At 43.7% G+C, this 23,535-nt stretch overlaps 1 long non-coding RNA gene across 11 annotated transcripts in view; it reads right to left on the bottom strand.

The window, feature by feature from the left end:
* Window positions 1–23,535, bottom strand: part of LOC307188209 — a 1,799,555-nt gene that overhangs the window by 961,117 nt on the left and 814,903 nt on the right. For all 11 annotated transcript variants that reach the window (XR_013828831.1, XR_013828832.1, XR_013828833.1 and 8 more), the window contains exon 3: window positions 22,263–22,344. This is a non-coding gene — a long non-coding RNA (uncharacterized lncRNA). The remainder of the gene's footprint in view (window positions 1–22,262; window positions 22,345–23,535) is intronic.

Genomic DNA, 23,535 nt, shown 5'->3' with positions numbered 1-23,535 from the left:
AACCTAGGGCACTTCCACTTATGGTCCTATAGCTTAGGGAAATTAAAATCAAAAAGACACAGCCACCCCAAAGTTTGGAACGGCTCTGTTTACAAGAACCTCGTTTACAGTACAAGTTCAACATCGCAGAAAGTGAAAAATGGATAAAGAAGTTGTGGTATTCACTTACAAAGCAATATCACTCAGCAATGAAATCTATGTCATCAGGCCCTTAGCAGCACAATGAGTGGATTCAGGTATGATGATTCTAACTGAAATAAGTCACACAGAAAAAGAAACATCATAAGATATCAGTAATACACGGAATGGAAACTTGGCTACACAGGAACTGAATTACAGAACAGAACAGGGTCTCAAATTTAGAAAAACAACTTATGCTTGCTTAAGGGTAAAGGTGAGTTGGGGTGCTGCATAAAACCAGAGATTGAAATGAGCACAGATAAAGTTCCTTAAGCCAAATATGGAATAGACAAGAGCTACTCCTTGCTCAACGAAATGGACTCAACACCGCATATTAAACGCCTAAGAATGTACCTGACTTGTAAGTATCTTAAAACCTATGGATTGCTATGTCTCCGAAAGAGAATCAAGCATGTGTACAGGGGCATAAACGCAGCAGTGATAGGATTGGAGAGGTTCGGTGAGCAAATGAAGACCCTTTGAAGTCATATTGCATGGTACCCATTCCACGGGTTTCAACTACCCAGGTTTAAGGTATTCTTCCTTCAGCTAAAACATGCATGTGGAACCTAGGGTATGATCAACAATGTGATCGGGAGACGTGTTCAAATATGTCTCAGTTTTCCTCCCCTGGTACTCGGGTGCAACATTCCAGACGCTTAACTAACACTCTCCCCACTTGGAGAGTCAGTCCCTTTAACCTCCTGTTTGGCCCAGTTTGCAATTTCTGCGGAAGATGAACAGGAATAGCGAGAACCAATGAGAGGCTAGCTGGAGGTGTCTGGACGGGCAAATTTAACTCTCATTTCCCACCAGGAAGAGGAATTAACCAAAGGCTCAGCATGCCGGGCCGGATCCAGATTAGGGCCTGAAGCCATCCTGCGGTGTTGCGGCCAGGTCACAAGAAAGCGAGTTGAAGAAAGGAGCTCAGGGGCACTGTAATTCACAAACCTGCAGAGTTATAAATGACAGCTATCGTCCAAAAATAGACTGAAGAAAGGATGCCAAGAGGACTTGAAAGCGGGGCAGAATTGCAGGAAACCGATTTCAGGAGGTAGACTGGAATTGCATTGAAAGCATAGGAAAAGAGGCAGAACGTCCACAATGATGCACTTGGCCAAAAAGGGCGTATGCATTTTTTCCTAAATATATTCAGGAAAAAACGCATACGCCCTTTTTGGCCAACCAAGCAAGCTTGCAAAGGAAATCTGCACTACAATGAAGTCTCACTTCCCCCCTGTCAAAAGGGCCATCTGAAGAAAGTATAAAATCCAGAAAGGCAGGATAGGCCATGGAGAACTGGGAGCCTTGTTATGCTGTTGGGCGGGATGTAAATTGCCAACAGACACTCGGGAGAAGTGTATGGTGTTTCCTGAAACATCTAAAAAACAAAGCAACAGAGCCTAGGGCACTGCCACTTATGGTCCTATAGCTTAGGGAAATTAAAATCAAAAAGACACAGCCACCCCAAAGTTTGGAACGGCTCTGTTTACAAGAACCTCGTTTACAGTACAAGTTCAACATCGCAGAAAGTGAAAAATGGATAAAGAACTTGTGGTACTTACGTACAATGCAGTATCACTCAGCAATGAAATCTATGTCATCAGGCACGTAGCAGCATAATGAGTAGATTCAGGTACGATGATTCTAACTGAAATAAGTCACACAGAAAAAGAAACATCATAAGATATCACTAATACATGGAATGTAAACTTGGCTACACAGGAACTGAATTCCAAAACAGAACAGGTTCTCAAATTTAGAAAACCAACTTATGCTTGCTTAAGGGGAAAGGTGAGTTGGGTTGCTGCATAAAACCAGAGATTGAAATGAGCACAGATAAAGTTCCTTAAGCCAAATATGGAATAGACAAGAGCCACTCCTTGCTCAACGAAATGGACTCAACACCGCATATTAAACGCCTAAGAATGTACCTGACTAGTAAGTATCTTAAAACCTATGGATTGCTATGTCTCCGAAAGAGAATCAAGCATGTGTACAGGGGCATAAACGCAGCAGTGATAGGATTGGAGAGGTTCGGTGAGCAAATGAAGACCCTTTGAAATCATATTGCATGGTACCCATTCCACGGGTTTCAATTACCCAGGTTTTAGGTATTATTCCTTCAGCTAAAACATGCATGTGGAACCCAAGTATGATCAACCATGTGAATGGGAGACGTGTTCAAATATGTCTCAGTTTTCCTCCCCTGGTACTCGGGTGCAACATTCCAGATGCTTTACTAACACTCTCCTGACTTGGAGAGTCAGTCCCTTTAAACTCCTGTTTGGCCCAGTTTGCAATTTCTGCGGAAGATGAACAGGAATAGCGAGAACCAATGAGAGACTAGCTGGAGGTGTCTGGACGGGCAAATTTAACTCTCATTTCCCACCAGGAAGAGGAATTAACCAAAGGCTCAGCGTGCCGTGCCAGAACCAGATTAGGGCCTGAAGCCATCATGCGGTGTTGCGGCCAGCTCAAAAGAAAGCGAGTTGAAGAAAGGAGCTCAGGGGCACTGTAATTCACAAACCTGCAGAGTTATAAATGACAGCTATCGTCCAAAACTAGACTGAAGTAAGGCTGCCAAGAGGACTTGAAAGCGGGGCAGAATTGCAGGAAACCGATTTCAGGAGGTAGACTGGAATTGCATTGAAAGCATAGGAAAAGAGGCAGAACGTCCACAATGATGCACTTGGCCAAAAAGGGCGTATGCGTTTTTTCCTGAATATATTCAGGAAAAAACGCATACGCCCTTTTTGGCCAACCAAGCAAGCTTGCAAAGGAAATCTGCACTACAATGAAGTCTCACTTCCCCCTGGTCAAAAGGGCCATCTGAAAAAAGTGTAAAATCCAGAAAGGCAGGACAGGCCATGGAGAACTGGGAGCCTTGTTATGCTGATGGGCGGGATGTAAATTGCCAACAGACACTCGGGAGAAGTGTATGGTGTTTCCTGAAACATCTAAAAAACAAAGCAACAGAGCCTAGGGCACTTCCACTTATGGTCCTATAGCTTAGGGAAATTAAAATCAAAAAGACACAGCCACCCCAAAGTTTGGAACGGCTCTGTTTACAAGAACCTCGTTTACAGTACAAGTTCAACATCGCAGAAAGTGAAAAATGGATAAAGAAGTTGTGGTATTTACTTACAAAGCAATATCACTCAGCAATGAAATCTATGTCATCAGGCCCTTAGCATCACAATGAGTGGATTCAGGTATGATGATTCTAACTGAAATAAGTCACACAGAAAAAGAAACATCATAAGATATCAGTAATACACGGAATGTAAACTTGGCTACACAGGAACTGAATTACAGAACAGAACAGGGACTCAAATTTAGAAAACCAACTTATGCTTGCTTAAGGGGAAAGGTGAGTTGGGGTGCTGCATAAAACCAGAGATTGAAATGAGCACAGATAAAGTTCCTTAAGCCAAATATGGAATAGACAAGAGCTACTCCTTGCTCAACGAAATGGACTCAACACCGCATATTAAACGCCTAAGAATGTACCTGACTAGTAAGTATCTTAAAACCTATGGATTGCTATGTCTCCGAAAGAGAATCAAGCATGTGTACAGGGGCATAAACGCAGCAGTGATAGGATTGGAAAGGTTCGGTGAGCAAATGAAGACCCTTTGAAGTCATATTGCATGGTACCCATTACACGGGTCTTAACTCTCCAGGATTAAGGTATTCTTCCTTCAGCTAAAACATGCATGTGGAACCCAAGAATGATCAACCATGTGAACGGGAGACGTGTTCAAATATGTCTCAGTTTTCCTCCCCTGGTACTCGGGTGCAACATTCCAGACGCTTTACTAACACTCTCCCCACTTGGAGAGTCAGCGCCTTTAACCTCCTGTTTGGCCCAGTTTTGCAATTTCTGCGGAAGATGAACAGGAATAGCGAGAACCAATGAGAGACTAGCTGGAGGTGTTTGGACGGGCAAATTTAACTCTCATTTCCCACCAGGAAGAGGAAATAACCAAAGGCTCAGCGTGCCGTGCCGGAACCAGATTAGGGCCTGAAGCCATCCTGCGGTGTTGCGGCCAGGTCACAAGAAAGCAAGTTGAAGAAAGGAGCTCAGGGGCACTGTAATTCACAAACCTGCAGAGTTATAAATGACAGCTATCGTCCAAAAATAGACTGAAGTAAGGCTGCCAAGAGGACTTGAAAGCGGGGCAGAATTGCAGGAAACCGATTTCAGGAGGTAGACTGGAATTGCATTGAAAGCATAGGAAAAGAGGCAGAACGTCCACAATGATGCACTTGGCCAAAAAGGGCGTATGCGTTTTTTCCTGAATATATTCAGGAAAAAACGCATACGCCCTTTTTGGCCAACCAAGCAAGCTTGCAAAGGAAATCTGCACTACAATGAAGTCTCACTTCCCCCCGGTCAAAAGGGCCATCTGAAAAAAGTGTAAAATCCAGAAAGGCAGGACAGGCCATGGAGAACTGGGAGCCTTGTTATGCTGATGGGCGGGATGTAAATTGCCAACAACCACTGGGGAGAAGTGTATGGTGTTTCCTGAAACATCTAAAAAACAAAGCAACAGAGCCTAGGGCACTTCCACTTATGGGCCTATAGCTTAGGGAAATTAAAATCAAAAAGACACAGCCACCCCAAAGTTTGGAACGGCTCTGTTTACAAGAACCTCGTTTACAGTACAAGTTCAACATCGCAGAAAGTGAAAAATGGAAAGAAGTTGTGGTATTTACTTACAAAGCAATATCACTCAGCAATGAAATCTGTGTCATCAGGCCCTTAGCAGCACAATGAGTGGATTCAGGTATGATGATTCTAACTGAAGTAAGTCACACAGAAAAAGAAACATCATAAGATATCAGTAATACACGGAATGTAAACTTGGCTACACAGGAACTGAATTACAGAACAGAACAGGGTCTCAAATTTAGAAAACCAACTTATGCTTGCTTAAGGGTAAAGGTGAGTTGGGGTGCTGCATAAAACCAGACATTGAAATGAGCACAGATAAAGTTCCTTAAGTCAAATATGGAATAGACAAGAGCTACTCCTTGCTCAACGAAATGGACTCAACACCGCATATTAAACGCCTAAGAATGTACCTGACTAGTAAGTATCTTAAAACCTATGGATTGCTATGTCTCCGAAAGAGAATCAAGCATGTGTACAGGGGCATAAACGCAGCAGTGATAGGATTGGAGAGGTTCGGTGAGCAAATGAAGACCCTTTGAAGTCATATTGCATGGTACCCATTCCACGGGTCTCAACTCTCCAGGTTTAAAGTATTCTTCCTTCAGCTAAAACATGCATGTGGAACCCAAGTATGATCAACCATGTGAACGGGAAACGTATTCAAATATGTCTCAGTTTTCCTTCCCTGGTACTCGGGTGCAACATTCCAGATGCTTTACTAACACTCTCCCCAATTGGAGAGTCAGCGCCTTTAACCTCCTGTTTGGCCCAGTTTGCAATTTCTGCGGAAGATGAACAGAAATAGCGAGAACCAATGAGAGACTAGCTGGAGGTGTCTGGACGGGCAAATTTAACTCTCATTTCCCACCAGGAAGAGGAAATAACCAAAGGCTCAGCGTGCCGTGCCGGAACCAGATTAGGGCCTGAAGCCATCCTGCGGTGTTGCGGCCAGGTCACAAGAAAGCGAGTTGAAGAAAGGAGCTCAGGGGCACTGTAATTCACAAACCTGCAGAGTTATAAATGACAGCTATCGTCCAAAAATAGACTGAAGTAAGGCTGCCAAGAGGACTTGAAAGCGGGGCAGAATTGCAGGAAACCGATTTCAGGAGGTAGACTGGAATTGCACTGAAAGCATAGGAAAAGAGGCAGAACGTCCACAATGATGCACTTGGCCAAAAAGGGTGTATGCGTTTTTTCCTGAATATATTCAGGAAAAAACGCATACGCCCTTTTTGGCCAACCAAGCAAGCTTGCAAAGGAAATCTGCACTACAATGAAGTCTCACTTCCCCCCGGTCAAAAGGGCCATCTGAAAAAAGTGTAAAATCCAGAAAGGCAGGACAGGCCATGGAGAACTGGGAGCCTTGTTATGCTGATGGGCGGGATGTAAATTGCCAACAACCACTGGGGAGAAGTGTATGGTGTTTCCTGAAACATCTAAAAAACAAAGCAACAGAGCCTAGGGCACTTCCACTTATGGGCCTATAGCTTAGGGAAATTAAAATCAAAAAGACACAGCCACCCCAAAGTTTGGAACGGCTCTGTTTACAAGAACCTCGTTTACAGTACAAGTTCAACATCGCAGAAAGTGAAAAATGGAAAGAAGTTGTGGTATTTACTTACAAAGCAATATCACTCAGCAATGAAATCTGTGTCATCAGGACCTTGGCAGCACAATGAGTGGATTCAGGTATGATGATTCTAACTGAAGTAAGTCACACAGAAAAAGAAACATCATAAGATATCAGTAATACACGGAATGTAAACTTGGCTACACAGGAACTGAATTACAGAACAGAACAGGGTCTCAAATTTAGAAAACCAACTTATGCTTGCTTAAGGGTAAAGGTGAGTTGGGGTGCTGCATAAACCAGAGATTGAAATGAGCACAGATAAAGTTCCTTAAGTCAAATATGGAATAGACAAGAGCTACTCCTTGCTCAACGAAATGGACTCAACACCGCATATTAAACGCCTAAGAATGTACCTGACTAGTAAGTATCTTAAAACCTATGGATTGCTATGTCTCCGAAAGAGAATCAAGCATGTGTACAGGGGCATAAACGCAGCAGTGATAGGATTGGAGAGGTTCGGTGAGCAAATGAAGACCCTTTGAAGTCATATTGCATGGTACCCATTCCACGGGTCTCAACTCTCCAGGTTTAAAGTATTCTTCCTTCAGCTAAAACATGCATGTGGAACCCAAGTATGATCAACCATGTGAACGGGAAACGTGTTCAAATATGTCTCAGTTTTCCTTCCCTGGTACTCGGGTGCAACATTCCAGATGCTTTACTAACACTCTCCCCAATTGGAGAGTCAGCGCCTTTAACCTCCTGTTTGGCCCAGTTTGCAATTTCTGCGGAAGATGAACAGAAATAGCGAGAACCAATGAGAGACTAGCTGGAGGTGTCTGGACGGGCAAATTTAACTCTCATTTCCCACCAGGAAGAGGAAATAACCAAAGGCTCAGCGTGCCGTGCCGGAACCAGATTAGGGCCTGAAGCCAGCCTGCGGTGTTGCGGCCAGGTCACAAGAAAGCGAGTTGAAGAAAGGAGCTCAGGGGCACTGTAATTCACAAACCTGCAGAGTTATAAATGACAGCTATCGTCCAAAAATAGACTGAAGTAAGGCTGCCAAGAGGACTTGAAAGCGGGGCAGAATTGCAGGAAACCGATTTCAGGAGGTAGACTGGAATTGCACTGAAAGCATAGGAAAAGAGGCAGAACGTCCACAATGATGCACTTGGCCAAAAAGGGCGTATGCGTTTTTTCCTGAATATATTCAGGAAAAAACGCATACGCCCTTTTTGGCCAACCAAGCAAGCTTGCAAAGGAAATCTGCACTACAATGAAGTCTCACTTCCCCCCGGTCAAAAGGGCCATCTGAAAAAAGTGTAAAATCCAGAAAGGCAGGACAGGCCATGGAGAACTGGGAGCCTTGTTATGCTGATGGGCGGGATGTAAATTGCCAACAGACACTCGGGAGAAGTGTATGGTGTTTCCTGAAACATCTAAAAAACAAAGCAACAGAGCCTAGGGCACTGCCACTTATGGTCCTATAGCTTAGGGAAATTAAAATCAAAAAGACACAGCCACCCCAAAGTTTGGGACGCCTCTGTTTACAAGAACCTCGTTTACAGTACAAGTTCAACATCGCAGAAAGTGAAAAATGGATAAAGAAGTTGTGGTATTTACTTACAAAGCAATATCACTCAGCAATGAAATCTATGTCATCAGGCCCTTAGCATCACAATGAGTGGATTCAGGTATGATGATTCTAACTGAAATAAGTCACACAGAAAAAGAAACATCATAAGATATCAGTAATACACGGAATGGAAACTTGGCTACACAGGAACTGAATTACAGAACAGAACAGGGTCTCAAATTTAGAAAAACAACTTATGCTTGCTTAAAGGGAAAGGTGAGTTGGGGTGCTGCATAAAACCAGAGATTGAAATGAGCACAGATAAAGTTCCTTAAGCCAAATATGGAATAGACAAGAGCTACTCCTTGCTCAACGAAATGGACTCAACACCGCATATTAAACGCCTAAGAATGTACCTGACTTGTAAGTATCTTAAAACCTATGGATTGCTATGTCTCCGAAAGAGAATCAAGCATGTGTACAGGGGCATAAACGCAGCAGTGATAGGATTGGAGAGGTTCGGTGAGCAAATGAAGACCCTTTGAAGTCATATTGCATGGTACCCATTCCACGGGTTTCAACTACCCAGGTTTAAGGTATTCTTCCTTCAGCTAAAACATCCATTTGGAACCTAGAGTATGATCAACAATGTGATCGGGAGACGTGTTCAAATATGTCTCAGTTTTCCTCCCCTGGTACTCGGGTGCAACATTCCAGACGCTTAACTAACACTCTCCCCACTTGGAGAGTCAGTCCCTTTAACCTCCTGTTTGGCCCAGTTTGCAATTTCTGCGGAAGATGAACAGGAATAGCGAGAACCAATGAGAGGCTAGCTGGAGGTGTCTGGACGGGCAAATTTAACTCTCATTTCCCACCAGGAAGAGGAATTAACCAAAGGCTCAGCATGCCGGGCCGGATCCAGATTAGGGCCTGAAGCCATCCTGCGGTGTTGCGGCCAGGTCACAAGAAAGCGAGTTGAAGAAAGGAGCTCAGGGGCACTGTAATTCACAAACCTGCAGAGTTATAAATGACAGCTATCGTCCAAAAATAGACTGAAGTAAGGCTGCCAAGAGGACTTGAAAGCGGGGCAGAATTGCAGGAAACCGATTTCAGGAGGTAGACTGGAATTGCATTGAAAGCATAAGAAAAGAGGCAGAACGTCCACAATGATGCACTTGGCCAAAAAGGGCGTATGCGTTTTTTCCTGAATATATTCAGGAAAAAACGCATACGCCCTTTTTGGCCAACCAAGCAAGCTTGCAAAGGAAATCTGCACTACAATGAAGTCTCACTTCCCCCCGGTCAAAAGGGCCATCTGAAAAAAGTGTAAAAACCAGAAAGGCAGGACAGGCCATGGAGAACTGGGAGCCTTGTTATGCTGATGGGCGGGATGTAAATTGCCAACAGACACTCGGGAGAAGTGTATGGTGTTTCCTGAAACATCTAAAAAACAAAGCAACAGAGCCTAAGGCACTGCCACTTATGGTCCTATAGCTTAGGGAAATTAAAATAAAAAAGACACAGCCACCCTAAAGTTTGGGACGCCTCTGTTTACAAGAACCTCGTTTACAGTACAAGTTCAACATCGCAGAAAGTGAAAAATGGATAAAGAAGTTGTGGTATTTACTTACAAAGCAATATCACTCAGCAATGAAATCTGTGTCATCAGGCCCTTAACATCACAATGAGTGGATTCAGGTATGATGATTCTAACTGAAGTAAGTCACACAGAAAAAGCAACATCATAAGATATCAGTAATACACGGAATGTAAACTTGGCTACACAGGAACTGAATTACAGAACAGAACAGGGTCTCAAATTTAGAAAACCAACTATGCTTGCTTAAGGGTAAAGGTGAGTTGGGGTGCTGCATAAAACCAGAGATTGAAATGAGCACAGATAAAGTTCCTTAAGTCAAATATGGAATAGACAAGAGCTACTCCTTGCTCAACGAAATGGACTCAACACCGCATATTAAACGCCTAAGAATGTGCCTGACTAGTAAGTATCTTAAAACCTATGGATTGCTATGTCTCCGAAAGAGAATCAAGCATGTGTACAGGGGCATAAACGCAGCAGTGATAGGATTGGAGAGGTTCGGTGAGCAAATGAAGACCCTTTGAAGTCATATTGCATGGTACCCATTACACGGGTCTTAACTCTCCAGGTTTAAGGTATTCTTCCTTCAGCTAAAACATGCATGTGGAACCCAAGTATGATCAACCATGTGAACGGGAGACGTGTTCAAATATGTCTCAGTTTTCCTCCCCTGGTACTCGGGTGCAACATTCCAGACGCTTTACTAACACTCTCCCCACTTGGAGAGTCAGCGCCTTTAACCTCCTGTTTGGCCCAGTTTGCAATTTCTGCGGAAGATGAACAGGAATAGTGAGAACCAATGAGAGACTAGCTGGAGGTGTCTGGACGGGCAAATTTAACTCTCATTTCCCACCAGGAAGAGGAAATAACCAAAGGCTCAGCGTGCCGTGCCGGAACCAGATTAGGGCCTGAAGCCATCCTGCGGTGTTGCGGTCAGGTCACAAGAAAGCAAGTTGAAGAAAGGAGCTCAGGGGCACTGTAATTCTCAAACCTGCAGAGTTATAAATGACAGCTATCGTCCAAAAATAGACTGAAGTAAGGCTGCCAAGAGGACTTGAAAGCGGGGCAGAATTGCAGGAAACCGATTTCAGGAGGTAGACTGGAATTGCATTGAAAGCATAGGAAAAGAGGCAGAACGTCCACAATGATGCACTTGGCCAAAAAGGGCGTATGCGTTTTTTCCTGAATATATTCAGGAAAAAACGCATACGCACTTTTTGGCCAACCAAGCAAGCTTGCAAAGGAAATCTGCACTACAATGAAGTCTCACTTCCCCCCGGTCAAAAGGGCCATCTGAAAAAAGTGTAAAATCCAGAAAGGCAGGACAGGCCATGGAGAACTGGGAGCCTTGTTATGCTGATGGGCGGGATGTAAATTGCCAACAACCACTTGGGAGAAGTGTATGGTGTTTCCTGATACATCTAAAAAACAAAGCAACAGAACCTAGGGCACTTCCACTTATGGTCCTATAGCTTAGGGAAATTAAAATCAAAAAGACACAGCCACCCCAAAGTTTGGAACGGCTCTGTTTACAAGAACCTCGTTTACAGTACAAGTTCAACATCGCAGAAAGTGAAAAATGGATAAAGAAGTTGTGGTATTCACTTACAAAGCAATATCACTCAGCAATGAAATCTATGTCATCAGGCCCTTAGCAGCACAATGAGTGGATTCAGGTATGATGATTCTAACTGAAATAAGTCACACAGAAAAAGAAACATCATAAGATATCAGTAATACACGGAATTGAAACTTGGCTACACAGGAACTGAATTACAGAACAGAACAGGGTCTCAAATTTAGAAAAACAACTTATGCTTGCTTAAGGGGAAAGGTGAGTTGGGGTGCTGCATAAAACCAGAGATTGAAATGAGCACAGATAAAGTTCCTTAAGCCAAATATGGAATAGACAAGAGCTACTCCTTGCTCAACGAAATGGACTCAACACCGCATATTAAACGCCTAAGAATGTACCTGACTTGTAAGTATCTTAAAACCTATGGATTGCTATGTCTCCGAAAGAGAATCAAGCATGTGTACAGGGGCATAAACGCAGCAGTGATAGGATTGGAGAGGTTCGGTGAGCAAATGAAGACCCTTTGAAGTCATATTGCATGGTACCCATTCCACGGGTCTCAACTCTCCAGGTTTAAAGTATTCTTCCTTCAGCTAAAACATGCATGTGGAACCCAAGTATGATCAACCATGTGAACGGGAAACGTGTTCAAATATGTCTCAGTTTTCCTTCCCTGGTACTCGGGTGCAACATTCCAGATGCTTTACTAACACTCTCCCCAATTGGAGAGTCAGCGCCTTTAACCTCCTGTTTGGCCCAGTTTGCAATTTCTGCGGAAGATGAACAGAAATAGCGAGAACCAATGAGAGACTAGCTGGAGGTGTCTGGACGGGCAAATTTAACTCTCATTTCCCACCAGGAAGAGGAAATAACCAAAGGCTCAGCGTGCCGTGCCGGAACCAGATTAGGGCCTGAAGCCAGCCTGCGGTGTTGCGGCCAGGTCACAAGAAAGCGAGTTGAAGAAAGGAGCTCAGGGGCACTGTAATTCACAAACCTGCAGAGTTATAAATGACAGCTATCGTCCAAAAATAGACTGAAGTAAGGCTGCCAAGAGGACTTGAAAGCGGGGCAGAATTGCAGGAAACCGATTTCAGGAGGTAGACTGGAATTGCACTGAAAGCATAGGAAAAGAGGCAGAACGTCCACAATGATGCACTTGGCCAAAAAGGGCGTATGCGTTTTTTCCTGAATATATTCAGGAAAAAACGCATACGCCCTTTTTGGCCAACCAAGCAAGCTTGCAAAGGAAATCTGCACTACAATGAAGTCTCACTTCCCCCCGGTCAAAAGGGCCATCTGAAAAAAGTGTAAAATCCAGAAAGGCAGGACAGGCCATGGAGAACTGGGAGCCTTGTTATGCTGATGGGCGGGATGTAAATTGCCAACAGACACTCGGGAGAAGTGTATGGTGTTTCCTGAAACATCTAAAAAACAAAGCAACAGAGCCTAGGGCACTTCCACTTATGGGCCTATAGCTTAGGGAAATTAAAATCAAAAAGACACAGCCACCCCAAAGTTTGGAACGGCTCTGTTTACAAGAACCTCGTTTACAGTACAAGTTCAACATCGCAGAAGGTGAAAAATGGAAAGAAGTTGTGGTATTTACTTACAAAGCAATATCACTCAGCAATGAAATCTGTGTCATCAGGACCTTAGCAGCACAATGAGTGGATTCAGGTATGATGATTCTAACTGAAGTAAGTCACACAGAAAAAGAAACATCATAAGATATCAGTAATACACGGAATGTAAACTTGGCTACACAGGAACTGAATTACAGAACAGAACAGGGTCTCAAATTTAGAAAACCAACTTATGCTTGCTTAAGGGGAAAGGTGAGTTGGGGTGCTGCATAAACCAGAGATTGAAATGAGCACAGATAAAGTTCCTTAAGTCAAATATGGAATAGACAAGAGCTACTCCTTGCTCAACGAAATGGACTCAACACCGCATATTAAACGCCTAAGAATGTACCTGACTAGTAAGTATCTTAAAACCTATGGATTGCTATGTCTCCGAAAGAGAATCAAGCATGTGTACAGGGGCATAAACGCAGCAGTGATAGGATTGGAGAGGTTCGGTGAGCAAATGAAGACCCTTTGAAGTCATATTGCATGGTACCCATTCCACGGGTCTCAACTCTCCAGGTTTAAAGTATTCTTCCTTCAGCTAAAACATGCATGTGGAACCCAAGTATGATCAACCATGTGAACGGGAAACGTGTTCAAATATGTCTCAGTTTTCCTTCCCTGGTACTCGGGTGCAACATTCCAGATGCTTTACTAACACTCTCCCCAATTGGAGAGTCAGCGCCTTTAACCTCCTGTTTGGCCCAGTTTGCAATTTCTGCGGAAGATGAACAGAAATAGCGAGAACCAATGAGAGACTAGCTGGAGGTGTCTGGACGGGCAAATTTAACTCTCATTTCCCACCAGGAAGAGGAAATAACCAAAGGCTCAGCGTGCCGTGCCGGAACCAGATTAGGGCCTGAAGCCAGCCTGCGGTGTTGCGGCCAGGTCACAAGAAAGCGAGTTGAAGAAAGGAGCTCAGGGGCACTGTAATTCACAAACCTGCAGAGTTATAAATGACAGCTATCGTCCAAAAATAGACTGAAGTAAGGCTGCCAAGAGGACTTGAAAGCGGGGCAGAATTGCAGGAAACCGATTTCAGGAGGTAGACTGGAATTGCACTGAAAGCATAGGAAAAGAGGCAGAACGTCCACAATGATGCACTTGGCCAAAAAGGGCGTATGCGTTTTTTCCTGAATATATTCAGGAAAAAACGCATACGCCCTTTTTGGCCAACCAAGCAAGCTTGCAAAGGAAATCTGCACTACAATGAAGTCTCACTTCCCCCCGGTCAAAAGGGCCATCTGAAAAAAGTGTAAAATCCAGAAAGGCAGGACAGGCCATGGAGAACTGGGAGCCTTGTTATGCTGATGGGCAGGATGTAAATTGCCAACAACCACTGGGGAGAAGTGTATGGTGTTTCCTGAAACATCTAAAAAACAAAGCAACAGAGCCTAGGGCACTTCCACTTATGGGCCTATAGCTTAGGGAAATTAAAATCAAAAAGACACAGCCACCCCAAAGTTTGGAACGGCTCTGTTTACAAGAACCTCGTTTACAGTACAAGTTCAACATCGCAGAAAGTGAAAAATGGAAAGAAGTTGTGGTATTTACTTACAAAGCAATATCACTCAGCAATGAAATCTGTGTCATCAGGACCTTAGCAGCACAATGAGTGGATTCAGGTATGATGATTCTAACTGAAGTAAGTCACACAGAAAAAGAAACATCATAAGATATCAGTAATACACGGAATGTAAACTTGGCTACACAGGAACTGAATTACAGAACAGAACAGGGTCTCAAATTTAGAAAACCAACTTATGCTTGCTTAAGGGTAAAGGTGAGTTGGGGTGCTGCATAAACCAGAGATTGAAATGAGCACAGATAAAGTTCCTTAAGTCAAATATGGAATAGACAAGAGCTACTCCTTGCTCAACGAAATGGACTCAACACCGCATATTAAACGCCTAAGAATGTACCTGACTAGTAAGTATCTTAAAACCTATGGATTGCTATGTCTCCGAAAGAGAATCAAGCATGTGTACAGGGGCATAAACGCAGCAGTGATAGGATTGGAGAGGTTCGGTGAGCAAATGAAGACCCTTTGAAGTCATATTGCATGGTACCCATTCCACGGGTCTCAACTCTCCAGGTTTAAAGTATTCTTCCTTCAGCTAAAATATGCATGTGGAACCCAAGTATGATCAACCATGTGAACGGGAAACGTGTTCAAATATGTCTCAGTTTTCCTTCCCTGGTACTCGGGTGCAACATTCCAGATGCTTTACTAACACTCTCCCCAATTGGAGAGTCAGCGCCTTTAACCTCCTGTTTGGCCCAGTTTGCAATTTCTGCGGAAGATGAACAGAAATAGCGAGAACCAATGAGAGACTAGCTGGAGGTGTCTGGACGGGCAAATTTAACTCTCATTTCCCACCAGGAAGAGGAAATAACCAAAGGCTCAGCGTGCCGTGCCGGAACCAGATTAGGGCCTGAAGCCAGCCTGCGGTGTTGCGGCCAGGTCACAAGAAAGCGAGTTGAAGAAAGGAGCTCAGGGGCACTGTAATTCACAAACCTGCAGAGTTATAAATGACAGCTATCGTCCAAAAATAGACTGAAGTAAGGCTGCCAAGAGGACTTGAAAGCGGGGCAGAATTGCAGGAAACCGATTTCAGGAGGTAGACTGGAATTGCACTGAAAGCATAGGAAAAGAGGCAGAACGTCCACAATGATGCACTTGGCCAAAAAGGGCGTATGCGTTTTTTCCTGAATATATTCAGGAAAAAACGCATACGCCCTTTTTGGCCAACCAAGCAAGCTTGCAAAGGAAATCTGCACTACAATGAAGTCTCACTTCCCCCCGGTCAAAAGGGCCATCTGAAAAAAGTGTAAAATCCAGAAAGGCAGGACAGGCCATGGAGAACTGGGAGCCTTGTTATGCTGATGGGCGGGATGTAAATTGCCAACAGACACTCGGGAGAAGTGTATGGTGTTTCCTGAAACATCTAAAAAACAAAGCAACAGAGCCTAGGGCACTGCCACTTATGGTCCTATAGCTTAGGGAAATTAAAATCAAAAAGACACAGCCACCCCAAAGTTTGGGACGCCTCTGTTTACAAGAACCTCGTTTACAGTACAAGTTCAACATCGCAGAAAGTGAAAAATGGATAAAGAAGTTGTGGTATTTACTTACAAAGCAATATCACTCAGCAATGAAATCTATGTCATCAGGCCCTTAGCATCACAATGAGTGGATTCAGGTATGATGATTCTAACTGAAATAAGTCACACAGAAAAAGAAACATCATAAGATATCAGTAATACACGGAATGTAAACTTGGCTACACAGGAACTGAATTACAGAACAGAACAGGGTCTCAAATTTAGAAAACCAACTTATGCTTGCTTAAGGGGAAAGGTGAGTTGGGGTGCTGCATAAAACCAGAGATTGAAATGAGCACAGATAAAGTTCCTTAAGTCAAATATGGAATAGACAAGAGCTACTCCTTGCTCAACGAAATGGACTCAACACCGCATATTAAACGCCTAAGAATGTACCTGACTAGTAAGTATCTTAAAACCTATGGATTGCTATGTCTCCGAAAGAGAATCAAGCATGTGTACAGGGGCATAAACGCAGCAGTGATAGGATTGGAGAGGTTCGGTGAGCAAATGAAGACCCTTTGAAGTCATATTGCATGGTACCCATTACACGGGTCTTAACTCTCCAGGTTTAAGGTATTCTTCCTTCAGCTAAAACATGCATGTGGAACCCAAGTATGATCAACCATGTGAACGGGAGACGTGTTCAAATATGTCTCAGTTTTCCTCCCCTGGTACTCGGGTGCAACATTCCAGACGCTTTACTAACACTCTCCTGACTTGGAGAGTCAGGCCCTTTAAACTCCTGTTTGGCACAGTTTGCAATTTCTGCGGAAGATGAACAGGAATAGCGAGAACCAATGAGAGACTAGCTGGAGGTGTCTGGACGGGCAAATTTAACTCTCATTTCCCACCAGGAAGAGGAATTAACCAAAGGCTCAGCGTGCCATGCCGGAACTAGATTAGGGCCTGAAGCCATCCTGCGGTGTTGCGGCCAGCTCAAAAGAAAGCGAGTTGAAGAAAGGAGCTCAGGGGCACTGTAATTCACAAACCTGCAGAGTTATAAATGACAGCTATCGTCCAAAAATAGACTGAAGTAAGGCTGCCAAGAAGACTTGAAAGCGGGGCAGAATTGCAGGAAACCGATTTCAGGAGGTAGACTGGAATTGCATTGAAAGCATAGGAAAAGAGGCAGAACGTCCACAATGATGCACTTGGCCAAAAAGGGCGTATGCGTTTTTTCCTGAATATATTCAGGAAAAAACGCATACGCCGTTTTTGGCCAACCAAGCAAGCAAGCAAAGGAAATCTGCACTACAATGAAGTCTCACTTCCCCCCGGTCAAAAGGGCCATCTGAAAAAAGTGTAAAATCCAGAAAGGCAGGACAGGCCATGGAGAACTGGGAGCCTTGTTATGCTGATGGGCGGGATGTAAATTGCCAACAACCACTCGGGAGAAGTGTATGGTGTTTCCTGAAACATCTAAAAAACAAAGCAACAGAGCCTAGGGCACTGCCACTTATGGTCCTATAGATTAGGGAAATTAAAATCAAAAAGACACAGCCACCCCAAAGTTTGGGACGCCTCTGTTTACAAGAACCTCGTTTACAGTACAAGTTCAACATCGCAGAAAGTGAAAAATGGATAAAGAAGTTGTGGTATTTACTTACAAAGCAATATCACTCAGCAATGAAATCTATGTCATCAGGCCCTTAGCATCACAATGAGTGGATTCAGGTATGATGATTCAAACTGAAATAAGTCACACAGAAAAAGAAACATTATAAGATATCAGTAATACACAGAATGTAAACTTGGCTACACAGGAACTGAATTACAGAACAGAACAGGGTCTCAAATTTAGAAAACCAACTTATGCTTGCTTAAGGGGAAAGGTGAGTTGGGGTGCTGCATAAAACCAGAGATTGAAATGAGCACAGATAAAGTTCCTTAAGTCAAATATGGAATAGACAAGAGCTACTCCTTGCTCAACGAAATGGACTCAACACCGCATATTAAACGCCTAAGAATGTACCTGACTAGTAAGTATCGTAAAACCTATGGATTGCTATGTCTCCAAAAGAGAATCAAGCATGTGTACAGGGGCATAAACGCAGCAGTGATAGGATTGGAGAGGTTCGGTGAGCAAATGAAGACCCTTTGAAGTCATATTGCATGGTACCCATTCCACGGGTCTCAACTCTCCAGGTTTAAGGTATTCTTCCTTCAGCTAAAACATGCATGTGGAACCCAAGTATGATCAACCATGTGAACGGGAGACGTGTTCAAATATGTCTCAGTTTTCCTCCCCTGGTACTCGGGTGCAACATTCCAGACGCTTTACTAACACTCTCCCCACTTGGAGAGTCAACGCCTTTAACCTCCTGTTTGGCCCAGTTTGCAATTTCTGCGGAAGATGAACAGGAATAGCGAGAACCAATGAGAGGCTAGCTGGAGGTGTCTGGACGGGCAAATTTAACTCTCATTTCCCACCAGGAAGAGGAAATAACCAAAGGCTCAGCGTGCCGTACCGGACCGAGATTAGGGCCTGAAGCCATCCTGCGGTGTTGCGGCCAGGTCACAAGAAAGCGAGTTGAAAAAAGGAGCTCAGGGGCACTGTAATTCACAAACCTGCAGAGTTATAAATGACAGCTATCGTCCAAAAATAGACTGAAGTAAGGCTGCCAAGAGGACTTGAAAGCGGGGCAGAATTGCAGGAAACCGATTTCAGGAGGTAGACTGGAATTGCATTGAAAGCATAGGAAAAGAGGCAGAACGTCCACAATGATGCACTTGGCCAAAAAGGGCGTATGCGTTTTTTCCTGAATATATTCAGGAAAAAACGCATACGCCCTTTTTGGCCAACCAAGCAAGCTTGCAAAGGAAATCTGCACTACAATGAAGTCTCACTTCCCCCCGGTCAAAAGGGCCATCTGAAAAAAGTGTAAAATCCAGAAAGGCAGGACAGGCCATGGAGAACTGGGAGCCTTGTTATGCTGATGGGCGGGATGTAAATTGCCAACAGACACTCGGGAGAAGTGTATGGTGTTTCCTGAAACATCTAAAAAACAAAGCAACAGAACCTAGGGCACTTCCACTTATGGTCCTATAGCTTAGGGAAATTAAAATCAAAAAGACACAGCCACCCCAAAGTTTGGAACGGCTCTGTTTACAAGAACCTCGTTTACTGTACAAGTTCAACATCGCAGAAAGTGAAAAATGGATAAAGAAGTTGTGGTATTTACTTAAAAAGCAATATCACTCAGCAATGAAATCGGTGTCATCAGGCCCTTAGCAGCACAATGAGTGGATTCAGGTATGATGATTCTAACTGAAGTAAGTCACACAGAAAAAGAAACATCATAAGATATCAGTAATACACGGAACGTAAACTTGGCTACACAGGAACTGAATTACAGAACAGAACAGGGTCTCAAATTTAGAAAACCAACTTATGCTTGCTTAAGGGTAAAGGTGAGTTGGGGTGCTGCATAAAACCAGAGATTGAAATGAGCACAGATAAAGTTCCTTAAGTCAAATATGGAATAGACAAGAGCTACTCCTTGCTCAACGAAATGGACTCAACACCGCATATTAAACGCCTAAGAATGTACCTGACTAGTAAGTATCGTAAAACCTATGGATTGCTATGTCTCCGAAAGAGAATCAAGCAAGTGTACAGGGGCATAAACGCAGCAGTGATAGGATTGGAGAGGTTCGGTGAGCAAATGAAGACCCTTTGAAGTCATATTGCATGGTACCCATTCCACGTATCTCAACTCTCCAGGTTTAAGGTATTCTTCCTTCAGCTAAAACATGCATGTGGAACCCAAGTATGATCAACCATGTGAACGGGAGACGTGTTCAAATATGTCTCAGTTTTCCTCCCCTGGTACTCGGGTGCAACATTCCAGACGCTTTACTAACACTCTCCTCACTTGGAGAGTCAGCGCCTTTAACCTCCTGTTTGGCCCAGTTTGCAATTTCTGCGGAAGATGAACAGGAATAGCGAGAACCAATGAGAGACTAGCTGGAGGTGTCTGGACGGGCAAATTTAACTCTCATTTCCCACCAGGAAGACGATATAACCGAAGGCTCAGCGTGCCGTGCCGGAACCAGATTAGGGCCTGAAGCCATCCTGCGGTGTTGCGGCCAGGTCACAAGAAAGCAAGTTGAAGAAAGGAGCTCAGGGGCACTGTAATTCACAAACCTGCAGAGTTATAAATGACAGCTATCGTCCAAAAATAGACTGAAGTCAGGCTGCCAAGAGGACTTGAAAGCGGGGCAGAATTGCAGGAAACCGATTTCAGGAGGTAGACTGGAATTGCATTGAAAGCATAGGAAAAGAGGCAGAACGTCCACAATGATGCACTTGGCCAAAAAGGGCGTATGCGTTTTTTCCTGAAATATTCAGGAAAAAACGCATACGCCCTTTTTGGCCAACCAAGCAAGCTTGCAAAGGAAATCTGCACTACAATGAAGTCTCACTTCCCCCCGGTCAAAAGGGCCATCTGAAAAAAGTGTAAAATCCAGAAAGGCAGGACAGGCCATGGAGAACTGGGAGCCTTGTTATGCTGATGGGCGGGATGTAAATTGCCAACAACCACTCGGGAGAAGTGTATGGTGTTTCCTGAAACATCTAAAAAACAAAGCAACAGAACCTAGGGCACTTCCACTTATGGTCCTATAGCTTAGGGAAATTAAAATCAAAAAGACACAGCCACCCCAAAGTTTGGAACGGCTCTGTTTACAAGAACCTCGTTTACAGTACAAGTTCAACATCGCAGAAACTGAAAAATGGATAAAGAAGTTGTGGTATTTACTTACAAAGCAATATCACTCAGCAATGAAATCTGTGTCATCAGGCCCTTAGCAGCACAATGAGTGGATTCAGGTATGATGATTCTAACTGAAATAAGTGACACAGAAAAAGAAACATCATAAGATATCAGTAATACACGGAATGTAAACTTGGCTACACAGGAACTGAATTACAGAACAGAACAGGGTCTCAAATTTAGAAAACCAACTTATTCTTGCTTAAGGGTAAAGGTGAGTTAGGGTGCAGCATAAAACCAGAGACTGAAATGAGCACATATAAAGTTCCTTAAGCCAAATATGGAATAGACAAGAGCTACTCCTTGCTCAACGAAATGGACTCAACACCGCATATTAAACGCCTAAGAATGTACCTGACTAGTAAGTATCTTAAAACCTATGGATTGCTATGTCTCCGAAAGAGAATCAAGCATGTGTACAGGGGCATAAACGCAGCAGTGATAGGATTGGAGAGGTTCGGTGAGCAAATGAAGACCCTTTGAAGTCATATTGCATGGTACCCATTCCACGGGTTTCAACTACCCAGGTTTAAGATATTCTTCCTTCAGCTAAAACATGCATGTGGAACCTAGAGTATGATCAACCATGTGATCGGGAGACGTGTTCAAATATGTCTCAGTTTTCCTCCCCTGGTACTCGGGTGCAACATTCCAGACGCTTTACTAACACTCTCCCCACTTGGAGAGTCAGTCCCTTTAACCTCCTGTTTGGCCCAGTTTGCAATTTCTGCGGAAGATGAACAGGAATAGCGAGAACCAATGAGAGGCTAGCTGGAGGTGTCTGGACGGGCATATTTAACTCTCATTTCCCACCAGGAAGAGGAATTAACCAAAGGCTCAGCATGCCGGGCCGGAACCAGATTAGGGCCTGAAGCCATCCTGCGGTGTTGCGGCCAGGTCACAAGAAAGCGAGTTGAAGAAAGGAGCTCAGGGGCACTGTAATTCACAAACCTGCAGAGTTATAAATGACAGCTATCGTCCAAAAATAGACTGAAGTAAGGCTGCCAAGAGGACTTGAAAGCGGGGCAGAATTGCAGGAAACCGATTTCAGGAGGTAGACTGGAATTGCATTGAAAGCATAGGAAAAGAGGCAGAACGTCCACAATGATGCACTTGGCCAAAAAGGGCGTATGCGTTTTTTCCTGAATATATTCAGGAAAAAACGCATACGCCCTTTTTGGCCAACCAAGCAAGCTTGCAAAGGAAATCTGCACTACAATGAAGTCTCACTTCCCCCCGGTCAAAAGGGCCATCTGAAAAAAGTGTAAAATCCAGAAAGGCAGGACAGGCCATGGAGAACTGGGAGCCTTGTTATGCTGACGGGCGGGATGTAAATTGCCAACAACCACTCGGGAGAAGTGTATGTTGTTTCCTGAAACATCTAAAAAACAAAGCAACAGAGCCTAGGGCACTTCCACTTATGGTCCTATAGCTTAGGGAAATTAAAATCAAAAAGACACAGCCACCCCAAAGTTTGGGACGCCTCTGTTTACAAGAACCTCGTTTACAGTACAAGTTCAACATCGCAGAAAGTGAAAAATGGATAAAGAAGTTGTCGTATTTACTTAAAAAGCAATATCACTCAGCAATGAAATCTATGTCATCAGGCCCTTAGCATCACAATGAGTGGATTCAGGTATGATGATTCTAACTGAAATAAGTCACACAGAAAAAGAAACATCATAAGATATCAGTAATACACGGAATGTAAACTTGGCTACACAGGAACTGAATTACAGAACAGAACAGGGTCTCAAATTTAGAAAACCAACTTATGCTTGCTTAAGTGTAAAGGTGAGTTGGGGTGCTGCATAAAACCAGAGATTGAAATGAGCACAGATAAAGTTCCTTAAGTCAAATATGGAATAGACAAGAGCTACTCCTTGCTCAACGAAATGGACTCAACACAGCATATTAAACGCCTAAGAATGTACCTGACTAGTAAGTATCGTAAAACCTATGGATTGCTATGTCTCCGAAAGAGAATCAAGCATGTGTACAGGGGCATAAACGCAGCAGTGATAGGATTGGAGAGGTTCGGTGAGCAAATGAAGACCCATTGAAGTCATATTGCATGGTACCCATTACACGGGTCTCAACTCTCCAGGTTTAAGGTATTCTTCCTTCAGCTAAAACATGCATGTGGAACCCAAGTATGATCAACCATGTGAACGGGAGACGTGTTCAAATATGTCTCAGTTTTCCTCCCCTGGTACTCGGGTGCAACATTCCAGACGCTTTACTAACACTCTCCTCACTTGGAGAGTCAGTGCCTTTAACCTCCTGTTTGGCCCACTTTGCAATTTCTGTGGAAGATGAACAGGAATAAAAAACGCATACGCCCTTTTTGGCCAACCAAGCAAGCTTGCAAAGGAAATCTGCACTACAATGAAGTCTCACTTCCCCCCGGTCAAAAGCGCCATCTGAAAAAAGTGTAAAATCCAGAAAGGCAGGACAGGCCATGGAGAACTGGGAGCCTTGTTATGCTGATGGGCGGGATGTAAATTGCCAACAGACACTCGGGAGAAGTGTATGGTGTTTCCTGAAACATCTAAAAAACAAAGCAACAGAGCCTAGGGCACTGCCACTTATGGTCCTATAGCTTAGGGAAATTAAAATCAAAAAGACACAGCCACCCCAAAGTTTGGGACGCCTCTGTTTACAAGAACCTCGTTTACAGTACAAGTTCAACATCGCAGAAAGTGAAAAATGGATAAAGAAGTTGTGGTATTTACTTACAAAGCAATATCACTCAGCAATGAAATCTATGTCATCAGGCCCTTAGCATCACAATGAGTGGATTCAGGTATGATGATTCTAACTGAAATAAGTCACACA

This window comes from Stenella coeruleoalba (genome assembly GCF_951394435.1).
Source record: "Stenella coeruleoalba genome assembly, chromosome: 6".
Lineage (NCBI taxonomy): Eukaryota > Metazoa > Chordata > Mammalia > Artiodactyla > Delphinidae > Stenella > Stenella coeruleoalba.
Note: the sequence above shows the minus strand (reverse complement) of the source record. Positions and strands in the feature narration are given on the sequence as shown.